We start from the raw sequence: 24,135 nt of genomic DNA on the forward strand, positions 1-24,135 counted from the left end.
TACAGGTATATAGGGAAGAAAGGGGATAGATGCGCTGATGTGAATAGCTATGTTATCATCTAAAATGCTAATTAAATGTATGTTCAAAACTGGAATATCGCATAAAAGACAGCAAATAAAGCAGCTTTTCTGTCCATCAAGTCAAAGAGAACAAAATTGCCACCTTCTGATTACCTGGCGACAAATATCAAAAGTAAAAACAGAATTTGCATCAGTAGGAGCAGCTGCATGAATAAATTATCTTCATTTAATAAGTGACTTGCGCATCAGAAGGCAATCCTGCACGCAGTGAACGCGCGCTGGCGTTTGAAGACGTGAGACACGGAGTGCAGGCACTCTTGACAATTCTGGAGGTCATTATTAATATAATATAATACTGAAATGGTTGAGGCGGTTTAGAATGACCAAAACAACACTAAAGATGTTTTACAATGTGCTTAGCCTGCTGGTTTGTCCATTCACACACATGTTCAAAATATATGCGCATTATAGCGTTTCCATCTATCGTTTTTATGTGCATATCCAAAAAGCGCAAAAAATAAGTGGATGAAACCTGCCCTCTGCTGTGCCATCCGGCTTACACAGGGTTTCCGTGGGGTCTTAAAATGTCTAAAATATAAACATCTTAATTTTAGGCCTTAGAAAGTCCTAAATTCGCTGTTCTAGGTCTGAAATACGTTTGCACAGGTCTTATTTTTCCGATGTCCATGTAACGCTACTCCTAATGCTCATTTAAATAATTTTTTTGTTGTTGCTTGGTTTCGTGGTGGTGTAGTTCTTTATTTCACTAGTCCTATTGTGATTTGCAGTATTAAAACTACAAATAATACCAGCATGCAATAGCTCAGTGCGCGCGGCGAATGTGACGTCATCGCCGTGTTTGCGAAGGTTCACTTTGGATGCGCGCGACATGATTTCGGGTGAACAGTTCGCGCGGCGCCGCGCTTGATTTGAGTTGAATTTGAATCGCTTTGAAGAGATTTTGTCTGTAACAGTACGACTGTACAGACATCTTAAATATCCGACCATGCGTGATCAGCATAAAGATAACCAGATGACCAATAATTCTTGGCTAGAAATTGCAACAGCCATGGAAAGGAAGTGTTTTGTTAAAGTTTGGAAAAACCTGGGGGATTAGTTTGTTACAACAAAAAAGAGGCCATGGCAAAAGTGGAGACCCAGGTGGTTTTAAGATTACAGAATATGTTTTTCCACCATTTATAGGTTTTACACTGATGTATCATTTTGAAGTTAAAGCAATGTAACAAAAATTAAGTAACAAATTAGGTATTTAATAACTGGACAATAATATATGAACCCATCGACTTACAGTAAACTGATGCCCAATTTCTAGGCTTTATTGGTGATGATGGACAGGATTGTTAGACCATTATTGCCTTTTCAGCTCATTAGTAGAGGACAGAAACTAGCCAGACAATAATGTGTCAATTGTTGAGTGGGCAAAAAATGTTTTTGTTTTTTTTGCTATTATTCTTGCCAGAATAAAAAAAATAATTGTAGAGTAACCCATGTTCTGTTGTCATTGAAATTTAACTTTAATAGGTAGAACTGTCCGAGATATAAACAAAAGTGAGTGATGCATCAAACTTTGATTTAAAAAATCGTGAATAGTTATAAAACTTTATAATCATTAATTTTCTTTTTGGCTTAGTTCCTTTATTAATCTGGGGTCGCCACAGCGGAATGAACCGCCAATTTATCCAGCAATTGTTTTACACAGCGGATGCCCTTCCAGCTGCAACCCATTCTCATTTACAACAGCAGACAATTTAGCTTACCTAATTCACCTAAAATGCATGTGTTTAGACTGTGGGGAAAACCGGAGCATCTTGAGCAAACCCACGCAACACGGGGAGAACATGCAAACTCCACACAGAAATGCCAACTGACCCTGCCAAGGCTTGAACCAGCGACCATTTTGCCTTGAGTCGAGAGTGCTACCCACTGCCCCACCCGTTACCCAACTTTGTAATCATAATAAATTATAAAATAATGAAAAATAATTATTTTTAAAATCTTGAACAATATTAAAGATATGACGTAGTCTTAAAAAGTCTTACATTTGACATTATGATATCTGCAGAAACCCTTTTTTTTTTTACAAGACTTCAGTCTATAATCTGAAAAAAAAAACATTATGGTAAGAAGACAACTTAATTTGTGTGATATTTAATTTATTAATAATATGTTTAGGCACTAGGCAGTGTTGTTCTGTGGTTTCTGACGGTTCAGTTCGCGAATTAGGTAATTAACAAAGTTTCTCCAAAATTGGCAAGTGTTTTTTTTTTATTTATTAAATCATCTATTGATCGTACAGATAGAAAGGCATCATTTGAAATGATTAAAAGTCATGCATTTGTGCATATTTCTGTTATCTTTATACTCAAAATAGCAAAACATTGTTTTTGTAAAATAATCATGGTGTGCAGTGGGTATTGCTATCGCCTCAAAGCAAAAACTTTGTTGGTTCAAGCCCTGGCTGAGTGAGTTGGTGTTTCTGTGTGGAGTTTGCATGTTCTCCCCATGTTGGCGTGGGTTTCCTCTATAGGTGCTCTATAATTATAATCTATAATTAATGCTGTTTACACAGTTTTAAAAGTGTTTATAGTATCTTTAAATGTGTTATGTAAAATGTGTTTTACTGCCTGAATCTTGTCTGACTCCGCATTTATGGATAATTCCACCAATATCGCCAAGCTAAAAAAGTAATTTGTAATTTTGTAATTTGAGTAGTTTTTACGAAGAGTAATTTGTACTTTTACTTGAGTACTTTTTAACACCAGTACTTTTACTTGTAATTGAGTACAATTTCAGCAATGTAACAGTACTTGTAATTGAGTACAATTTTTTTGTACTCTTACCACCACTGCTTAGTTGGCTAACGATGGTTTTGGGAATCGCACCCCAGGCTAGGGCTGTGCGATAACACGATATTTGATCGTGGACGATCAAAATTACTCCACGGTCAACTTTTTCAGAGAAATCGTTGTATCGCCATAGGGCAATGCTATTCAATTGGCAGCCCACGGGCCGAACCCGGCCCCCGAGGCAATTTGTTCCGGCCCTCCAAATAGTGTGACCAAGACATCAAAAATAATTTAGTTAAGTCAAAAAACAGCCGCTCTAGTTGTGAAGTGACGTGTGTCTGATCAATACAGCAGAAGCTGCAGATCAAGGCTGCACAGAGCATGAGTCACCTGACATCAAGCAAGTGGCGCGAGCAGCTGAAAACATTTGGATGTTTGTAGAAAAGCCCTTTTGTACAATGCACTGATCTTATTAATAGGGATGCAATGATTAGTTGATTCCACTATTAACCCTGCTTTTTATCATTAATGACTTCTCAATGCCGCATTTCTGTTGCACGGAAAAAAGCTGCTGCAACTAAACAAAGTTATGCCAATACGCATGCACATTGGATTAACCATAGCAGCAAGCAGTTGACATATTGCGTCTTTTCTGCACACAAGTACATTATTTCCAATGGAGACGTGTGCATATACAGAGAATACAGCTCCAGAGCTCAAATCTAACAAATTTTCTGTCTTCCTCAAAATAGCTTTCTTTTCACTTGGAAATTGTTAAAACACGTTCAAAATGCATGCAATTGTTGTTTAAAACAAAAAAGCATGATAAGTTTCATTGGTTTAGTCAGTCACAGCTTGCAAGCGGACTGACGCACTCAAGCCCTGCAGGCACATTAGAAATTATCTCACGCTGCAGTGATGAGAGTTGTACTGAGCTTTTAGTGCAATGTAAACAAATGATATGTTTGACAAATTATTACAAATTATCAAAATGATAATGTATGTATAAACACAGATAATAACAACAGTTTATTTAAATTCTTAGCAAGTATATAGCTTAAATTAACATTTAATGAATGTTTATTCATATTTTTTTTCATTGCTCTGCCATTTACTTACATTGTAAAATGATAAATTTTTTATTTATTTTTAAGTCCAAAGAGAGAAATGGGCTATTGTTTTTTATTAATATTGTGCTGTATTTGGTTACTGAGCAGCATGAACGTCGCTAGACCTATTTTAGGGGGCTGTATATTTCTACTCAGCCCCCCTAAAACTTTTGCGATTAGCTCATAAACTGTACACTAAATTATCACCTCAGTCCCCTTTAAATTTGATAAGAAGACGGCGGCAGAATTTAGCTCCTCCCCGTCTTTTGTTTTTTTATTTGATCAGTCAACCACAGTCTACAGTCTATCCTAATCAGTAGGATATCTATAAAAAATGCAATTAGAGCCAATGTTATGTAGAAGGTGTTGCTTAAACAGCTATTTAATTTCTAATAAAATTAAAACCAAAATACAATTAATTGAATTTTTTGTTTAAAAAAAATATATGGAAACGAAATAAAATCAAAAAGTGGCTAGTTTGTAATTTGTTTTAATATTAATAGAAAAACATACTTAGCCTATTTAAGCTTAAAGACTATATGCTGCCAATAAGCCATTAATAAATATTTTTTACTTTGTAGTGGATTATAACGTATATTTAAAAAAAAAAAATATATATATATATATAGCATGTCTCTAACATGTAATTCATAACACATCAGAACTTTAGACCTGCAGTGTGTAGGCTAAACTGTATAGCCGTTAAGCTTAAATAGTCTAAGCATGCTTTTTGTTAAAATAAAACAAATTACTAATTAGCCACCTTTTGATTTTATTCCGTTCCCGTATATTTTGGTTAAACGAAAAATGCAATTAAGTGTATTTTGGTTTTAATTTTATTAGAAATTAAATAGCCGTTCAGGCAACACCTTCTAGCTAGGCCTACATAACATCGGCTCTGACTGCATTTTTTAGATATTGATACTTTTTGGCTGAAATTACCTGTTAATTTCAGAGCTGTATTTTGACATTTCGCAAGGGCTTCAGCTGGTACCGACCTCAGTTTCGCGACTAGACGTTTATGTGGAGTCTACGTATCGATGTCTAGATGACAGCGAGAGCGAGATGAGACCTCAGATTCAACGTGTGGCTGCTTTTTTACACACTTTCTGCAAATTTTGACTATATCTATATTGGTTTTTCATTCGATTGAAAGCCGAAATATTGCCAGACAGACGAAGTAACTTTCGGTTTTGGAAGAGAGCTGCTTCAGTAATGAAAGACAGTTGGTGGAAACACACACAAACTCACGCAGGATACACTTACAGGCCTATTCATTATTGATTTATTTAACATTAAACGCACAGTAATTAAGTGTAAAAATGAAAGGCATTACTTCAGAAAAAGTGCTCACTGTGGTTTCCAATGTCAGTGGTGCGGCATTGCTAAATTACTTTTGTTTTAATCAGAAAATAAGATTACATAGCCTATTTTAGTTATTTAGCGTAATATATAGTTATTTAATTTAATTAGTGTAATATATAAATATATAAACTATTTAGTGCTTTTTGGATTTAGGCATAGGCTTAGTAACTTAATTTTACTTAATTTTAAAACTTAATTTTACTTGTAAATACAAAAGGTTTGCCGGTTTTATTTTATTTTTTTGATGGCACTTTATTGCATGTTGAATGTTACAATTACAAAGATTTTTATTAAACAAGTGCACTACCACAAGGTATTTTTTGTTGCTTTAAAAAAATAAAAAGTATCATTCTCATATTCTTGCCTTATTTATCATTATATAAATATAAAATTGTATACAATTTTATACAACCTTAAAAAAAAGGCTCACCAAGGCAAAAAGTTAGTCTAGAGCTGTTTTGGATAGATTAATTTATAGATTTTGTGTGCCTTTTATCAACATTGCCATTACTTTTACATGTGATTAAACTCGGGATGCTAAAGATTACTCAATGATCGATTTATTGTCGGTAACACTTTAAAACCCATAGACCTTATCAATGACCGAGGTTGGACATTCAAGTTATGCTTTGTGCAGTGAGACGTGTCTCTGATTTCACACATTACATAATCAAATGTGTGTAGGCTAGTTTACGTTACCTTATGGAGTCGTGTACTCTCTTAACTTTGCATATTGGGGACACATAAAACCCTGTTATGCACAGATCTTGTTTAGGTCAGCTGGTGCTGCCTTTAATCCGCTGGTTAAGTAATCAAAAAGTAGGGCAGTCTAAAGTCTACTTATGGGTAGCAAGTTAAGACCAAACATTAGTTAAAGGGCACCTATGGTAAAAAATCTACTTTTCAAGCTGTTTGGACAGATCTGTGTGTTGGTATAGTGTATAGACCGTCATACTGGGGTGATATGAACACACCCAGTCCTTTTTTGAGGTTAGCCTTAACTAAGCTAAGCGCGCTCTGTCTGTCTGCCTGCCTGTGTGTGTGTGTGTGTGTGTGTGTGTGTGTGTGTGTGTGTGTGTGTGTGTGTGTGTGTGTGTGTGTCATCTGCGGTGTGTTTGTGTGCGCGGGCACGCGCGTTAACTTTGTAACGATATTGTGTGTGACTCATCAATGCAACTTCACAATACTGATTAGTAAAGTTTAGTTCTTACTGTAGTACCTCACAAACGCTACGTGAGACCTTCTTCCTTTTAGTCTGTCTGTTGTCTGACGCAGCTGACGGAGGAGGCATGTAGAAATAGTGGGCGGGAAAGACTTGTCTTAAAGGCGCAGTACGACAAAACCACCCCCTGCTGGAAATCAGTATAAAACAGCATCTTGTAAAAGGTATAATGAAAAATCTGATGGGTATTTTGATCTGAAACTTTATATACACATTCTAGAGACGCAAAAGACTTGTATAAAATCTGAAAAAAGGGGTAACCTAGGTGCTCTTTAAGCAAGCTTTATATACTTCCTCTAAAATATTAAAGCATTTCAAGCTATCTTATCTTTTTATAGACTGGCATAAATAACCATTACTGCCAGATATTTATAGTTTATATACAAACGAGCGCTTACCTTATTTCACTGTGATCATGTGGATCATAATGCATATTCAGATATATAAGGACTAAGCTATTAAGTACTGTAATTCTCAGAATGAAGAATGCTTGGGTGGTTTGATAATATTTCATATTATTCAAAACTTTATCTGTCATGTTTATCATCTGCCCCTCATCCTTCAATATTACAGATCGAATTTATCAGATGATTTTTCATAAGAGAAATATTAACAAAAGCATTTTCTTTATGGAGACCCATCTAAAAACAATCGAAAATCAATAATTCATTTTGTATGAATACAAGTTTTAATAGCAATAACTTAAACCAAAACATACCAATGAACATAAAAGAGCAGGCTCTCGGTAACCTTTAGGACAAGCTCATCGCATCAAAAACGACTCTGCCTTATGACGTCAGTTTTGCGGGCATTTCACGTATGCGTCACCGTTGCATTTGTACACATGCTTTAAATAAATGCTTTTTGTTTTCCAAATTCATTTAATGAAGAGAACGATAAAATAACGTTATTAACCGGTTAACTAATAATTTTGGTTCAGAACGATTAAAAAACTTTTTTCTGTTCCTGCAAAATCATTTGTTTCTGTTTTTAGTTTCCGTTTCTTGAACTGGTTCAGAGCCCTAAAATATTCTTAAACATACAATGGAAGAGTACATTTTTATATGAGGACATTATTTTGGTTGTATAATACCCTTGTAATTTGTAAAATAGCCTTTAAAAACCTACCTGGAAAAAGAATCGGGATAAAAAATCTGCAATTGTGATTTCCCCAGAAAAAATCTTGATATGATATTTTTCCATATCGCTCACCCCTTTCCCCAGGTTGTGAATTATAGCCCATTTTTCTACACTATAGGCTAGCCTATGCCGTGCAAGAGGTAAAAATTTTGCTTTTGACCTAGATATCCAGTCAGCACCACGTGTCCCAGCATTATGGATATATTATTAGCTAAATATTATTATTAGTAGTAGTATTATACATTAGTGAACATAATACACTTTTTGTAACAAGTAGATTTTTTTCTTTCTCTGCATGCATGCGAAAAAGAAATGAACAGACAAAATGAACAGACGATAAATAATATGCGGCTCACTTTGTGTGCGGATTTGTCCATTTATTCAATTTATAACTATCCGTTATAACTAGTTAATAGTTCATTAATAAACTTAAAGTAATGAGTTATAACTGACTCATTAGACAATAGTTAATAGTTTGTTAATTATTTTTAACTATCCATTATAACTAGCTAATAGGCCAATAATAAACTGTTGGTAGGGCTGCTCGATTTTGGGAAAAATCATAATAACGATTATTTTGGTCATAATTGTAATCACGATTATTTCAGTCAAAATTATTAGCACTCCTGAGAATTTTTTTAAATAAATATTTCCCAAATTATGTTTAACAGAGCAACGAATTTTAACAGTATTTCCTCTAATATTTTTCTTCTGAAGAAAGGCTTATTTGTTTCGTTTTGGCTAGAATAAAGGCAAATTTAAATATTTTGAAACCTCTTTTAAGGTCAATATTATTAGCCCCTTTAGGCAATATATATTTTTGATTGTCTGCAGAAGAAACTGTTATATAATGACTTACCTAATTACCCTAATTAAGCTTTTGAATCACATTTTGAATTTGAATGTTTGTATTTAAAAAAATATTTACAAAAATATTATGAGCTGTCATCATAGCAAAGATAAAATTAATCGGTTATTAGAAATGAATGATTAAAACTATTATGTTCAGAAATCTTCTTTCCATTAAACAGAAATTAGGGGGAAAAGGTTGCTAATATTCAGGAGGGCTAATAATTCTGACTTCAACTGCATATATTATTTTCCTCCCTGCAAAGGAAAGAAAAATAAATACAATTGAATAAAAATATTAAACAAACTGTGCTTTTAGCATCTTCGCCCTAAGAAAAACACATTAGCTACAAAAGTCTTCAGTCAAGAGCAAAGAGGGATTTTCTCGTTGTTTTATTAATCATGATAAAACAGGCGGCAGCTATTGTGCTCTGTCACTTTAATGGTTTCGCTTTCACGTGTCTTTTGATTCTAAATTCGTTTGTTTATTACAAAATGAGGGTTAATATGAATAATCACGAACCACCACGTTTTGACACCTATTTGAACATTAAAGCGCTCACGTTAATGACTTTAGATGTGTGTGCTCTCTGCTCGTCACAATGTGGGAATGAAACCAAGTGCAGACCGCATGCTTCTAACTGTCTGCACGCCGCACACACAATCATGCGGTCTTTCACGCTTTTAAGAGCAACAAGTGAGGACAACTGGACAGGGGGCGGTAAATAATGGAATAATCGTTTATCTCGATTAATGGTTTTTTATAATCGTTAGAAGCCGTAATCGAAATCGAAATCAGATTTTTGATTAATTGCACAGCCCTAACTGTTAGTTAATTAGTTCAGAATAACTTGTTAAATAAAAGTTAATAGGTTGTTAATTATTTATAACTGTGTCTTATAGATAGCCAATAGATAACTTACAAGCTGTTAATTAACAAGTTGTGAATGACTTGTTAACTGCATTTTTAGGGTTTGTAATTATACATAATGAATTAGTAACAGATCATAAACAAGCTGTCATAAACAAGACTTGTTAAGTATCAGTTAACAGTTTATATATGTTATTGGGATGTTATTCTAAAGTTGCAACTATTCTTCATTTATTAACTTAGTAAATGAGGAATAGGTGCAACTTTAGAATAACGTCCCAGTAACATACTTAAGCTAATAACTAACACTTAACTAATATATTAACTCACACTTTACAGATCAATAGTTCATAGTTTCTTTACCATCTAACAACACCAGTTAAACTTTAGTTGAACTTTAATAAAATAATTTTTATTTATTTTATTTTCACGTTTAGCACAATAAGTGCCCAAACCTCATGGATTTGAATTCTTGTGAACTGCTGTTCTGCCATGTGATGGCTCAGTATCTGTGTTTCTTTACATTAAACACAATGTTAAACATTTCATCTGTGAAGTTTCTTTGGTAAAATACAGCACACAGAAAAGCTTATATCAAATTTTATATCACATAAAATTTCTGTAGCTTGAACTTGTTCCATTCATTTGCTGTTCTACAAAGTTTCACTGGTGTTAGTAGATGGTTAACAAACTATGAACAATTGATCTGTAAAGTGTGTGTTAATATATTAGTTAAGTGTTAGTTATAAGCTTAAGTATGTTATTGGGATGTTATTCTAAATTTGCAACTATTCCTCGTTTACTAACAGTTAATAAATGAAGAATAGTTGCAACTAGAATAAAATACCAATAACATAAACAAAGTCTTTAGTAAGTAATTCACTAACAGCTTGTTCATGATCTATTACTAATGTATTATAGTTATAAATCATCAAAATACAGTAACAAGTTGTTTAGAACTGGTTAACTAACAGCTTGTAAGTTATCCATTGGCTATCTATAAGGCAAAGTTATACATAATTAACAAACTATTAACTTTTATTTAACAAGTCATTTAGAACTCATTATCTAACAGTTTATTAATGAACTATTAACTAATTATAACGGATAGTTATTCTAAAATGTTACCAGGAATGAATAATATAGTCAACTGATAAAGTAAGTTATATAACAAACAGGTGATGTGCTCCACAGGCTCGACAGAAAACTGGACTAGTGGATGGCATGAAGATCCAGCCGCCTAATTCATTACATTTTGGTTAACTAATTCTTACACAACTCTCTTGAGGCCAAATAGGAAAAATGCAAAAGAAATTAGCCGTTAAATTTATTTTAGCAGGTACGCAAACGCCAGTCATTTTCATATTATTTTTTCAGTTAGGATAAATATTAGAGTAGCCTAATAAACAGGGTCTCTTCAGATATCATAATGTCAAATTTAAGACCTTTTAAGACCTTTTTAAGACCATAAAGTATTAAATTTACCTATAAATAGACCTAATAATATTAATAGACCTATATCGCAATATCAAAAACACGCGAGAGAAAATGTAAAAGCACAAAATTAGGGGTAAAATAAAGTTATTTAAATTGAACAGTAGTAAAGTCAGGTTTAATGCACCATTGAACTACAGAAAAAACAAACATCGTAATGCAGATTTATACTTTCACCTGGCACCGCATCGCACAACTCATGAAATGGATTAAGGCTTTTGTACTTGACATGTTCACCATTGAGATCTTTTTTTTTTAATGACATGGGGCGGTCCAAAAAAAACTAAAATCAGTAAAATCAGACGAATAAAAAGATAATCATTATCATTGAAGATGTTTTTGGGGGCCTCTTTTTTGTTTTAATAAACTTATCTCTCAAGAGTTTTTTCCAAAGTTTACAAAAACTTTCCTCCTTTCCCATGGCTGTTGCAATTTCTAGCCAATAATTATTGGTCATTCTGGCAAGCAGAAATGTAACTGTGATAGAAAATAGGTAAAAACTTGATTAGGTTTTATAGCCTACTGTACTATTCACTCTTCAAATAAATTCCACTATCAATCCCATTTTATCACTAAAATAAAGTGAACTAGTCTCTGCTGTACAGTGTTTTGTGAAGTACAGTAAAGTACTTCAATTACTCTGTTGTGGTAATACTATAGTTGCTATGGTAACACAACAAGTGTATTAAAAACAAACTACCCAGTGCTTTAGTTTTTTTTTTACAATATAGGGTATATTTTTCTACAATTCACCACACTTTACTGTAATAAAACTACACTGTATTTCATTTTATCAGTTCACTATTCTTAATACTACAGTATGCTGAAGCATCTCTGGAAAAGCACGAAAGGAGACCGACGGAGCGAGAGCAGATCATTCGCACGTGAGCAGCCAGTGTTTTGAGAGCTCGCAAGCAGTTTTGTCCATAAAGAAAGGAAACCGGCGCGTAAGCAGAGATTCGCTCTCTCGTATTACATCGCTCCCGACTTATAAAACTGCACTTGCGACATTTGTCAGTGAAATAACGGCATACTCTGCCAGCCGAAATCATGTCGCGCGCATTCAAAGCGAACTTCCGCAAACACAGCGATGACGTCACATTCGCCGCGCGCACTGAGTTTAATATCAGAAAGCTGATTGGCTATTGCAAGTTGACTTTTTTGTAGTTGTAATCAAGCAAATCACAATTGGACTAGTGAAATAAAGAACTACAACACCCCAAAAACCTAGCAACAACAACAAAAAGAATTTAAATGAGCATTAGATGTAGCGTTACATGGACATCGAAAAATAAGACCTGTGCAAAAATATTTAAGACTTAGAACAGCAAATTTAAGACCTTTTAAAGCCATAAATTTTGATTTTTTAATTTAAGCCTTTATAATACTTTTTAAGACCCCGCGGGGACCCTGATAAAAAGTCTTACAGTAGTCTACACTATAATTAATATTATAACTTATTATATCTATTATTATCATCAATATGATTAAAACTAAGCTATAAAATTATGTCGCAGAACCCTTAAACATATTTGCTTTCATTTTGACATTGCTAATGCGCACTTTTACAGTTGTGTAAAGAAAGTAGCATTCACCCATGCAGCAGCAGCATTTTCAAGTTAGGACACTTAAAAAAAGACTTGATTTTAAAGATGATCAGCCTGCGGAGTCAAGTTTATAGTGTTATAAATGAATAGTGCGTGAGTAAGTGGATCAACCTTTCACATGCGCTGCATGTAGGCTGCATGAGAATCTAGGTTAAACAGTTTTTTGCTACACCAATGCCTTAAAATGTGACTAAGTAACATATTTAGCTACCATTATTTAAATGACATTAAATTGTAACATTTAACTTTTTCCTAACGCTGATAGTGGTGTGGTAATGAAGCGTGATGACTCGGTTATGATTTTTTTACTAATTATATAGTGAGTGGGTTAGCTTGCATATGGGGGCATAGTTTGACGTCTTTACCTAAAACTTTAAATATTAATGTTATTGATATTAAAACGTAAAGAAATAAGGAGAATAAAATATAATTTAAACCATGGCACAGAAGCCATGATCCGTGTTAATAAACTGTATTGTTGCTAACCTTCATTAATAAAGTCAGTAATAGCGACACTGTGCATAGCCTATTATTATAACTATAAACAGTATATCAATGGTCAGTGTAATGGAAATTCATTTTTAGATAAACATGTGTAGTGGAAACTTACAGCAGAAACAGCGGAGCACCTGATGCACGTACAGAATGGGCCTTATTAGGATTTGACCTTGCAAGCAGTACAAACTAGATAGAACAGTCAACACACTTTGCTTCAGTGTCTCATTCTGTAGAAACTGTCGTCAGAATGGGCATTATTAGGGTTTGATCTTGTAAGCAGTAAAAACCAGATAAAAGGGTGAACACACTTGAATTCTGTGTCTCACTCTGCAGAAACTGTTGTTGCTGTATGACTGTGACCTTCTTTGCAAAGAATAAAACTTTAAAAAGACATTCCGAGTAAGACTTTGTTTCTTGACCACAGAGAGCGCCTCTTTAAAGAAAATTGCCACTACATCAGTAACTTAGGCAGTAATGCAATGTCAAAAATAAGTGAATAATTAGTCTAAGGGTGCTTTCACACCTACACTTTTGTTTCAGATCCTGTCTCATTTGCCCAGTTAGCACAGTTCGTTTGGCATATGTGAAATCACCAATAGCTCTAGTATCCGCGCCAAATCAATCTCTCCAAGATCGCTTGAATGAGGTGGTCTTGGCTCGATTGAAACGAACTCTGGAGCAGATTGATTGCAGTGAGAAAGCGATATGACCCGAGCGCGGTTATATCACTGTGTTTTATGTATATGTAATAGATATACGACTATATGAAGAGAATTATGAGTAGGGCAGGAAGTTTCGCGAGTCTCCGGATCCCGCAAACGAATAATAATCTCACAGTAATCTCGCGTCTCCCTCTCGGTCCTCAAATAGGCTACGTCGCGCACCCTTCTCACCCCTCCCCAACGCATCTCTCCTCACTCTTCAGACATGACGCGCGCACCTTGTCAAACATCACCAAACCACCTCTTCTGACAGCTGAGCGGGATTCTGCAAAATAAACCCTGACACTCTGACCAATGTGAGGAGTTTACTCGCATGTGACTTGTTTTAGCTCTTTCGGTCCGATTAGAAACTTTGCAGCGTGAAAGCGAACCGCTCCAAGAGCAAAGAGCAACAATGTAATATTTGTAATCTCTGTTTCAGAACAACTGAATCGATTCACAGGTGTGAAAGCAGCCTAAATGAAAAGAAATAGAGGGACCAAAATCAGTCACCAGGTTGAGTGCAATGGGATTAAAATGCCCCCTCAGCTATGACATCCTGGCGCCGCGCCTGCTATAGTGATACATTATTGTTTGTTGCGACAAGAAACAAAAGCGGACACTGAGGATGAAAACCTGGGTGGGGAGGCGGCGATAACATGGATTATCTGTTCTTCAATGAGAAAAGATTGCAAACACGTCACTGTGACAAAAACATGAGAGACGGCGATAACATAGATTATCTGTTCTTCAACAAGAAAAGATCGCAGACACGACACTGTGACGACATTTCTCATACGAACGCAGTTCGTTCTGATGATCATTAATATTAACAACTAGTTTTAGTGACATATTCATAATTCCTCTTGCTTTAGACTTTAGGATTTAGAGCTTGTTCTTGTCGGCACAATATAGGTTTATTGCATAAATGAATCAGATTATAAAGAATAATTAAGAGCATGTTTTTCCTTTATTGCATCCAATAATATAAAAATAAAAAATAAACTAATAAAAAATAGTAACTAATGAGAAGAATAAGAACAAAATATAAGCCTAGTAACAAGTCAGATGTTTAAAAAAAACTGCATAAGTTACTAACTGTCCACCTTTTGTTTTCTATTCATATTTTAAATTCTTTGCAAGAAAAACTAACAGGTTGACATGTCCGTTTTAAGCGAAGCCCTAATTGGGGTTACAATGTTTCCAGCAGCACTGAATACACGTTCAGACGGTGTGCTTGTAGGGCAAATGCTAAGATCCTTTTTCACAAACGTGGCCTAGAGAGGGTATCTTGCTTCATTGATCAGTAGCTTTCTATAGATAACTATCAAATATGTTGCTTTATTTCTCATAAATGTCTTACATTTATCACTTTCTCTTTTGTATCTGACCATTTTTGAAAAGGCCTTTTAAGACTAATTAAGGCCTTATTGCTATACTATGAGATTTAAGACTTTTTAAGACTTAAAGATTTGCAGATGCCCTGTATTAATATTACAAATAACTTTTAGAAAGAAACATATTAATGCAAACAATGTGAAAGTTTGTTATATCTTACCACTTTCCAAAAATGAGTGAAATGTGATCTTCCGTTCTCTAAACGTCGCTTGACAACGCTGTTGGTTTGCATCCTAAAGAGACAAGAAAGACCATGTTAAACATAAGGGGATTACACAGCCAAAACAATAAAAGATTGTTCATTAGTATTCCACAAAACATGACTTAATATTTGTTTAACTGTGCTTTTATAATTTTTATTCAATTAAATACGAAAATTATATCCTATTCCTATTAGATGCAGTCATTAAAAACAGATTTATTATTGTCAAAGTGATGGATGCAATTTCAAAAATAAGAATTAAAAAGCAATAATCTGAAACAAAAATACTTAACTTACATGATTGAACTAAAGTTACATATTTAATGTTTATGTTTATGTTGCTGCTCGTTTTATTTGCATTTGATAGGCACCTAGCTATCATTTCCATTATTATCACTATCAATTAACGCACATTTAATTTAAACATTGGCTGATTTTGATTCAGGATTACTCTTAGTTGTAACAAAATGTCCATCATCTATTAAATTGTATTGAGTCAATTAACGTTACATGTGGCACAGTAGAACTAGTTTCATGTTAGTGGACAATCATTTGATAGGCACCTAACTATTTTTACGGGTCTCAGTTAACGTTTATAATCTATATAATAGCAGATTTTGATTCAATGTTACTTTAAGTTCTGATACATAATGTAAAGATGGCTTTCATCGATTCATTTACGGCTAACAATTACCGTTAACGTAACTCTTGAGTCAATTGCACCTGGCCCACATCATGAGCAGCTCATCAGCTAACTTATGTGAACATTAATGGAAAAACATTGGATAGGCACCTAACTACTACCAACTACTGTTAGCAGTTAACGTTCGTAATATAAGAAAATATATTTTATCTTTCTAATTAGGTCGCAAGTTCCCTGCAGACATCTGATTGTTCGATGAGAAGACGCCCCTCGACGTTCTCTCTTGGTTGAAAAGTATATTCAAAACGGAATATACATACAATTTAAGTGAATATTAAGAAATTGTAAACTTGCTTACTTTACATCCAGCAGAAGTGAATCTTTCCTTCGAAAGCATCAGCAGCGATCGTTGAAAGTGACGAACTAATGGCGGAGAGGTCTAGAAACCCGAGATGCGGAACAGTTAGAGGAGTCAGAAACGACTTTTCAAAAAATGCATCTCCAAGCACCAATCACAGCGCACGCACGCACGCAGCACGTCCAATTAGGGCGGGGCGACCTGGAATCGGGACTAGAACAGGACGAGAGAAACACACACACGCACACACACACACACACGGCACAGAAATAACCCACCATCCCTGTATGTTTGTGGATGCATTATGGTCAGATGTTTATGACTGGCTTTACCCAAAGATACCAAACCTAAGGACCTTTAATGTGAATGACATCATTTTGGACTTGGAGTCAGAAACGTCTTTTCAAAAGATGCGGTCTCCAAGCACCAATCACAGCGCACGCACGCAGCACGTCCAATTAGGGTGGGGCGACATGGAGATGGGACGAGAACACACGAGAGAGAAAGAAACACACACACTTTTTGTTAATTTTTGTTATTTTATTTATTTATATATGTTGTATCATTAACGAGAATGGAAAGATTGTGAATGTATGCAATTTGATTGTTATCTCAGTCTTTTGTGTAATTTTTAAAAAGTATTAATGCCTTTCTGTTACTGTTCAAGCATTGTTAATAAAAAAACACACATATCAGACATCCTCAAGTGAACTACACTACATTTAATAAACACACACACACACTTAAAGAATGATAAGGTTAAATAATAAACGAATCAGGGCTTTACAATAACTTTTTTAATCACCGGCCACTGTGGCTAATAGTTTTCCAATGTTACTAGCCACTCTGCATTTTCACTAGCCACAATTTTGTTGTTGGGAAAAATATATTTTATATGCATAAATATGACGTTGACATGCTAAAAGTACTTGATTTAAATTTGGTGTTATGTCCACATGCGTCCTCATTCATTTCACTTTTTGTGTGTCGAGTATGAGTTTGCTTAATGAGCATGAGCAAATGAGTCGTGGTTTCATAGTGTTAAATTGCAGTTAGTTTTTATTTCCCATTATTTTTAGAGCTCAAAATTGACGATGTACCAAGTTTATCTTTATAACCACACAAAACAATAATTATTTCTTAGACACAAATTTATAATGTGTCAAGACAAGCAAAATATAGCTGTATACTATACTTTTTATTTAACAAAACATTTCTTGAAAAAGAAAGAAAAGCAATTGACTTTAAAAAAATAACTATTGTCATGTATCAAAAATATGGACAATAATCTATCGTGGCTAAAAATCTCTTGGATCACCAGTTAACTGCACATAAATGGAGTGTTCATCTCCCATAAAAGCAGTATTGTAAAAAAAATAATAATAATTAAACAATTTTTACAAAAATAAAAGCAAATAAAACCGTAAGCAAATGAAAGCAGGTGAAACATACCGTGTGATAATGAAAGAATGATCACATGCTCACGGTTACCTTTAGGCCATTGATTTAATAATCTGTTCAAAGTGAAAGCAGTAACCGGTGCTGCTTACAAAAAGACACATTTTTGAGCTCTTAAAAAGCATCAGGACTGTGGGTGCATGTTCATCACTTTTTGTCTAGTTTATTTGAAAGAGAACCGATAACAGTTGCCTTTCCAGACCCTGTTCCAAACACGGTTGCTTCGTTTTAAGAAGTCGCGCGCATCACATCAGCTGTTAGCGCGAGTGATCATCATCCTCTTATTCGGTACTCATTTGCTTTCTTCTGCTCGCGTGATCACAATTATTTTACTTCTCGATTCTAAGATCACATTTGCACGCATATTGGGCCATCCCTTTTTTGTCGAACCCTGCTTTTAGGAAAACTACAATTTAAAAATTATTTTCAACCAGCCAAAGTGGCTAGTGGAGGTGTTTGTCTAACCTGCCAAAGCTGAAATCTACCCGCATTTGGCGGGTTGGCGGGTGTTAATGTAAAGCCCTGAAATTAATTAAATAATTAATTAAATAATGACAGGTCTAAACCATACTGTTTTGAAAAAAGTTTTAAACAGCAGAGAATCACTGGCAGAGAATCATTCTTACGAGCATATTTTATTTATTAACATTTCATTGACTTAGAAATAACCATGTATAATAAAAATTACAAACCTGTCATCTAAAATCTTACAATAATAAAATAGCCTATTATTTTATTTGTGACTGCTTGATTAATTTGATTGACATGCTAGGCAATGAGACCCTTACTTTGCCTGACTGAAAGTGAGTTTGCACGCAGTGCTGCATTTGGTAGCACAAAACTCGCTCTGATCCGGGAGAGAATTTTACCAACAGCTACATGCGCTGCTGAAATACTTTTTTTTCCTGCTGCGCATCGAATAAGACACGCTTAACATCATCGATGTGTACACAATCCTATAGCTACATCCCATGAAACATGAACTTGCAGACTCTTTGAACAATGAGAAAATAAATGCACTTTAGTCACTTGTTTTGTAATGTAATGCTGGTGAATGCTGGTTACGGCGTGTTGTAGTCAGCCATCACTGGAGAAAGTCAAATCTTTCTTTACTTTTTTATACACTGTAGCTGTCCAAGTACTGCTGTATGATTTAAATTATAGCCTATATATGCACAAATAAGCAAGTCAGATTGATGAATAAATATAATAAATATGGATTGTAAAATGTCAGTATTGTTTTTACTCAAATAATAATAATAATGATAATAATAATAATTATAATAATAAAATGTTTTATAAAAATAAAATTAGCAATTGTTTTTTTTATGATTCAATTAAATATAAGTTGGACATTTATGGGGCCATGTAACATGTTTCAGGGTTTGTTTTTGTATTGTCGGTAATATGTAATACATACAGGGTAGCTATGCAAAATATAGACACACAAAAAAAGACACAAAGTATTCTTCCACAGTTATGAATAAAAAAACACCAGGCAAATTTAAATTTTTGTTTTTATTTTAAACATTTCAAGGAGTTGTAATATTAAAACTAACAGATACACATTATGGACTTACAACAATGATTCTTAAACGACTTGGGAAACTATTCTTTATTTAGCAGGTCTTAGTACGATTGCAAACAAGAATGCAGATGTCGAAGCAAGTGACGTGCAGAACTCGTTTGCATGATATCATATTTTAAACTTTAATTGATGTGTAATGTAGCTGTGTGAACATGAACAGCATCTCTAATTGTAAGACGCTCAAAGTTTAATGCAAAGCGAGACCTTAGTTTTTACAGAGTTAGATTTTACAGAGTTAGCTTAGCAAAGCCTACAATAAACAAATTTTAAGGGACTAAAAAAAAATACTTCCAGGCCTGTGAGACAAACGGACTTTTACCACGCACCAATGACTGTAAAAAATATGGACGACGCGACAGCCCCTTTTCCCATTGAACGCCTTGAGGGCAAAACGCCTGCTTGACGGGCACAAACTGTCGCAAAAGACTGCTGAAATTGGAGCCTTGACATGCGCAGAAAGACTGTCTGATGGAGCCAGAGGAGGAGCCGCGATAATGAGCGGAGTTGAGCTTCCAACTAAACGCTTTATGTAAAATCAAACACGCCCCCGAACTTCTCACTCGACTGCCGGTGTCTGCACTATAACAAACGCTCACTGATGTAAATAGAAGCACTTACATTAAAAAAACACAATAATATACGGTTTTAAAACGGTGTGATGTAAGCTGTTAAACTTTAATAAAAGCAATACATGGTGGACTGCAGAAATAAACGATCTTTTATACACTCTAGCCTGAATATGAGCACAAATAATATATTCTCTTATTGTTATATTTGTTGTTGGTATTTGTTATCTTCATAGGGGTAGAAACACTTGTAAAATATGAACAATAACATATAAACAACACATACATTTTTAGAAAGGTTTTTATTTTTAATTAGCCATCAACAGAACCCAAAATATAGCCTACACACCATAACGGTGTTACCATGCGGGAACAATCGTGCGTTTAGAAGATAAACACAGCAAGATTACTAAATATCAACAGGATATTTACACATCCCAACCCTGCAATTTGTCAATTTGTGCAAAAAAACTTTTCACTATTAATACAATGTCTATCTGCTGCAACATCACTAGTATATTGTTTATTCATTTTCGCTTGAATTGTTTATTTATTTAATTTTTTGCCTCCGTTTTCATTTGGTTAATTCGATGCCTTCATTATATCTGGCAACGAGGAATTTACATTCATTTTAATGTTAGCTGGAGTGTTCAAATAAAACGCCAACAGTAAATGATGTAAATAAATAATATCTAACATTTACAGCTCTATTAGGTTATATAAGATTCGATTTCAAGAACCTTATAATGATTTATAACAGCAAATTCAGTAGATTACTTAATAACATGCCAAAACTTAAAATGCAGAGACGTCCTGTAAACCAAGTTCAAATAACCATACAGGAAATCAACGTGGAGATTATTATTATTATTACACGGCACAAAGACAGAAGTCCTTACAGTTCAATATGAATTATTTTCGAAAGAATTATCAAATACATAGCAAACATAATTTGACAAAACACAGCTTCCAGAATCTGTCCCAGTTCAGTTCGGTTAAAATCTCCACAAAGAAGGAGCAGTTCCAACAAACAGAAGCTGTAGCCTTAGAGTTTTTTTTTTTTAATTGATCATGACATGTACTGTGTCTAGCCTTAAAGGTATGCTGTAGCAAAGATGTAAACAACAAGAAATGCTGTTTGGCACCCCTAACAATTTAGCTGTAAATTCATATTTATCAGTCATACCGCTGTAAACACACACATACACACACTCTCTTCACCAGCGCATGCAGCGTTTCTTTATAGGCAGCTTTTCCATGCATTCTACATCTCAGATAATGAACTCGCAAAACATATGTGGATGATTCATATTACTTACACATGCATATTTCGAATATATGTGAAAGACGTCATGTAACGTGGTGAGTTAAAAAGAATACAGGAGAGCTCGCCTAACTCATGTAGCAGCAGAAATATTAATCAAGGCTCACACAGGTCGCACCACACATCCTGTGCTTTATACTTCTGTAAACAGTGTCACTGTATATTACAGAAAATATCTTATTCCGAGCATCAGAGAAAAATAAAAATAAACATCGGTGCCACGCACATGCGTTTCTCGTGTTACATGCGTCTACAGACGGTTCACACACACATACACATATACACACACACACAATAGCGATCTCTTTTAAAGGAACCTCACCCCATTTTCACTCGTTACAGACACTTGTCAGATTTTATTTTAGAGAGCGGGCTGATTGAGTGTTTATACAGCACAAAAGTGAAGTGGACAACAGAGTCTGGATGCAGACATGATGAAGTCTCAGACCGATGTAAAGTCGGGCCACACATGCGTATTTATATCGATGCAATGTCAGCCTTTCACGCGCATTTGAACATGTGTATTGTCATGCACGCGCACGTTGCGGCGAGTTAAAGAGGGAATTATGCCAAAATACGGTTTACAACTAAAAGTACGACTGACAAAACAATTCCTATGTATCTAAACACATAACTATGTCACGAGGTAGCCTGTCAACTCCTATTATAAAAAGATTCAGGTCGTGGCCAGGATTTTATTTAAAATAATAGCTGATAGGCATTTCTAATATTGTCTTTATAACTTCATTACTTCACATGCCAAAAATGTGTTTATTTTGGCAAAATGCATGACATGTTAATGCACTATTAAATAAAACATTTCTACACATTCCTCCCACATAAAAAAGACACATTATAGTGCTTTACTGTTTCAGTAGTACAGTACTATTACCATTTATTTTACAGCATTTAAAACCTTTATGAGAATGCATGCTACAGATAGAAAATATTTTAGTTGACCTAGTTTAATTAATTACACTGCAATTGAAAAAACACCCATTTTAAACAGACATAAAAAAATTATGACTTCTTAAATTATTACCAAGGACCTGTTTGTTTTCCTTTATTGCAGAAAGAAAAACACAAAAAAAATGTATTTAAAACTTTAAAATAAAGAATTATATTTATAATGATTTCTAATCACAGTGCAGCGGTTAGCATGTTCGCCTCAAAGCAAGGTCACTGGTTCAAGCCTCAGCTGGGTCAGTTGGCATTTCTGTGTGAATGATTTATAAGGATTTATAATGCTTCTGTCACAATAAATGCTAATTTGTTTCCATAACACAGCAGCAATTGGTGTATATATGGATGTCTGATGAATGTAGATGTGGATGTCTGATGAGTATAGATGTGGATGTCTGATGAGTATAGATGTGGAGGTGTGATAAATCAACCCTCATTGTGACATTAATGCTGCTCTTCTAATTTATCTTCTCATCTCTGACTGCATTTGCACAGAATGACTTTTTTATTTACCAAAGCACACATACCTGATAATAATGCCACAGGTATGGGTAATAGTATAATAGATAATAATACTGAAATCTCTCAAACTAGCATATGAATGAGTGTAATATTCATCAGAAATTCATCAAGACACAATGAATTTCCCAACACAATCCGTTAGCGTTCTCTACTGGACAGATTTGTTTAATGCTTTGTAACACTGAGCTTTTTAACATCCTTATCCGCTTGTTAAGTGGTGACGTATTAGTATGGAAGGCCGTTAGGGCCAAAACGTCTGCAACAAACGTGTTAACGCGTAATTGCGTGTTAACACGTAATTTACGCGTTAACACGTAATTTACGCGTTAACACGTTGGTACGTGTTAACACGTCATTTACGTGTTAACACGCAATTTACGTGTTAACACGTTTTTTTTTAACTAGTCTCATCTTTTAAAGTGCTATCATTTATTCATTCTTGAAACTGCTTATTTTAAAATGTATAATGTCATTTCACTAAAATCATAATAAATGTTTTGCAGTCAATGATCTGTAGCAGATATTTAGTATTATGAAAGGCCAGACATCTTCTGTAATGTTATGTTTGATGGCATAATAATGTATAATAATAATGTTTGTTATTCAGCTGCTAAGATTTCTTTAAAAAATGTGTCCAGAGAAATCAGAATGAGATTTATTTGACAAGTGTGTGCAAACGCAAGAAATGTTTTGTGTTTTTTTTTCAGGAGCACATATACATACAGTACACACATACAAATGAACACAGGAAAAAAGAATGACATAAGTGGATAAAGAAAATAATACAACATTTTGGTTACAAATCATAAACAGTAAGGGTTGTGTATATTTATGACTATAAAAACAGGTAGCAACCAATCTAATAATAAAGATCGATAAAGATGTGTAGAGATCTGGATGTTGGGCAGGTGCACAGAATTAATCCTCTCCGCTGTCCTGACAGTCTGCTGCAGTCTTATGTCTGATTTGGTGGCTGATCCAAACCAGACAGTAATTGAAGTTTTGTCAGATGAAGTGGCTGCAGATTCTACATTCTTATACCGTATATAACATGTCATAAATTACTAAACTATATATATATATATATATATATATATATATATATATATATATATATATATATATATTTATTTTTAGCAGAACTTTGCACTAGATATTTTTATATATTTTTTATAGCTGGAAGCTCCAATCACCAAGACAAAACATTACTTTGTGCAAACGATGTGAGGTAAGCAAAGCCAAAATTATAAATTTACTAAATCAAAAGTACAAGATAAAGTCAAAATAATGATTTAATAACTCAAATTTATGACTGAATAATTCTGTAGAAATTACATTACAACAATAAGCGGTAAAAAAAAAACAACCATCTAAATATGTAATATAATTCTAAAGATGATTAATCTAATAAAAGATGTTTTTTTTTAAG

General features: G+C 34.3%; 1 protein-coding gene across 2 annotated transcripts in view; it reads right to left on the reverse strand.

Annotated features, from left to right (window-relative positions):
• The window catches only part of dnajb1a (DnaJ heat shock protein family (Hsp40) member B1a), a 260,604-nt gene extending 244,227 nt beyond the window's left edge, over positions 1-16,377 (reverse strand). For both annotated transcript variants that reach the window (XM_073939337.1, XM_073939332.1), the window contains exons 1-2: positions 16,286-16,377; positions 15,243-15,315 (exon numbers count right to left, since the gene is read on the reverse strand). The gene's annotated coding sequence lies outside the window, so the exon portion shown is untranslated. The remainder of the gene's footprint in view (positions 1-15,242; positions 15,316-16,285) is intronic.
• Positions 16,378-24,135: the final 7,758 nt, after the last annotated feature.

Source organism: Danio rerio, chromosome 3, assembly GCF_049306965.1.
Source record: "Danio rerio strain Tuebingen ecotype United States chromosome 3, GRCz12tu, whole genome shotgun sequence".
Classification (NCBI taxonomy): domain Eukaryota; kingdom Metazoa; phylum Chordata; class Actinopteri; order Cypriniformes; family Danionidae; genus Danio; species Danio rerio.